The following is a 2368-nucleotide window of genomic DNA, read 5'->3' as shown; positions in this document are numbered from 1 at the left end:
GATGCTGAGCAGCGTGAATTGAGAATTTACTGGCCCAACAAGAATGGATTTCCCAAACTGCCACAGTGTTGGTGACAGTCATACATACCAGACCAGCTGCTACAAGGGATCAGCCTTCTCTCTGAATCAGGAGGTCACAGGTTTAAATCACAGGATGTTGCTGGTAAGAGGTTCAGTGATGGAAATGTCATTCAGTGGAAAATACTAATACCTCCCAGAAATTATGGCGAATGTCGGGGCTAGTATAAATGAAGAACTGACGGATGTTCATATGTATGAAACAAAAATGCATCAGTGAATTGAATAGGATTTAAAGTAGCTAAATTCCCTGGGCTTGGGGGTTAACACTAGTTCACTGGAAAGTGGCACATGTCATCTCACTGTTTTAGAAAGAAGGAAGAGAGCACAGGGAATCTATAATGAAAGGTACTACAACAACAGGACAGTTAAAAATTAATGATAGGACTGAGCAGAATCAACATGGGCTTATTGGAAATATATGCTAGTCAAACTCAGGTCATTATAGCTAGCAGAATATATGAATGTCCAAATTAGGAGCTGAAGTAAGCCATTCGGCTCTTTAAGCTGCTCCACTCCAAGAAGATAATGGCTGATTACTTTGTGTTATACATTGCACATTCGTATCCATCCCCATAACCTTGGATTCTTCTTAAGCTAAGGAATTAATCTACTTCTGCCTTAGAAATATTCAAAGTCCTGCCTCCGCTATCTTCTGTCGCAAAGTATTCCAAAGCTGCACAACCTTCCAAAAAATTTCCCTCCTTCTTTGTCACAAATGATTGCATTTTTTATCATCTATGTTTTGTCATCTACCAAAATGATTTTGATTCAAGCATAAGAGGTACAGTTAGTAAGTTTGCAGATGACACCAAAATTGGAGGTGTAGTGATTAGCGAAGAGAGTGACCTCAGATTACAACAGGATCTTGACCAGATGGGCCAATGGGCTGAGAAGTGACAGATGGTGTTTAATTCAGATGAATGCGAGGTGCTGCATTTTGGGAAAGCCAATCTGAGCAGGACTTATGCACTTATTGGTAAGGTCCTCGGGAGTGTTGCTGAACAAAGAGACCTTGGAGTGAAGGTTCATAGCTCCTTGAAAGTGGAGTCGCAGGTAGATAGGATAGTGAAGAAGGCATTTGGTTTGCTTTCCTTTATTGGTCAGAGTATTGAGTACATGAGTTGAGCGGACATGTTGCGGCTGTATTGGACATTGATTAGCCCACTGTTGGAATATTACGTGCAATTCTGGTCTCCTTCCTGTTGGAAAGATATTGTGAAACTTGAAAGGGTTCAGAAACTATTTACAAGAATGTTGCCAGGGGTTGGAGGATTTGAGCTGCTGGAGCATCGGAGGCTGAGGGGTGACCTTATAGAGGTTTACAAAATTATGAGGGCATGGATAGGATAAATAGGCAAAGTCTTTTCCCTGGGGTTGGGGAGTCAAGAACAAGAGGGCATAGGTTTAGGGTGAGAGGGGAAAGACATAAAAGAGACCTGAAGGGCAACTTTTTCACGCAGAGGTTGGTATGTGTATGGAATGAGCTGCCAGAGGAAGTGGTAGAGGCTGGTACAACTGCAACATTTAAGAGGCATTTGGATGGGTATATGAATAGGAAGGGTTTGGAGGGATATGGGCCCGGTACTGGCAGGTAGGACGAGATTGGGTTGGGATATCTGGTCAGCATGGACAGCTTGGACCGCAGGGTCTGTTTCTATGTTGTACATCTCTATGACTCTATAAATGGGTGATCTAATTGTTCGTTCACATTTAGGGCATAAACCCTTCATCAGCAATGAGGCTTGTGGGCCGGGAGGGCTGAGAGATAAATGAAAGGGAGGGGGTGGTGTTGGGGAGAAGGTAGCTGAGAATGTGATAAACAGATGAAGATGATTGGTCGGAGAGGAGGGTGGGGCGGATAGATGGGAAAGGTGATGGACAGGTCAGGAGGGCGAGTGGAGGCTTGGGGCTGTGATAAGGTGGGGGGGGGGAAAGAGGAGGAGGAGGAGGAGGAGGATACATGAGGAAACTTTTGAATTCCACATTGATCCCATGTGGTTACAGGGTCCCAAGGTGGAAAAAGAGGTGTTCTTCCACCAGGTGTCAGGTGGTCAGGGTTTGGCGATGGAGACAGCCCAGGACCTCCATGATCTTGATGGAATGGGAGGGGGAGTTGAAATGTTCTGCCCCAGGGCGGTGGGGTTTGTGGGTGTCCCAGAGTGGTTCTCTGAAACAATCCACAAGTTGACGTCCTGTCTCTCCGACGTAGAGAAGCCCACATTGGATGCAATGGATACAGTGGATGACACTGGTGGAGGTCGAGGGAAATTTCTGTCAGATGTGGAAG

The sequence above is a fragment of the Chiloscyllium punctatum genome, chromosome 36 (genome assembly GCF_047496795.1).
Source record: "Chiloscyllium punctatum isolate Juve2018m chromosome 36, sChiPun1.3, whole genome shotgun sequence".
Classification (NCBI taxonomy): domain Eukaryota; kingdom Metazoa; phylum Chordata; class Chondrichthyes; order Orectolobiformes; family Hemiscylliidae; genus Chiloscyllium; species Chiloscyllium punctatum.
The sequence above is the reverse complement of the archived record's forward strand: the minus strand, read 5'-3'. Positions refer to the sequence as shown.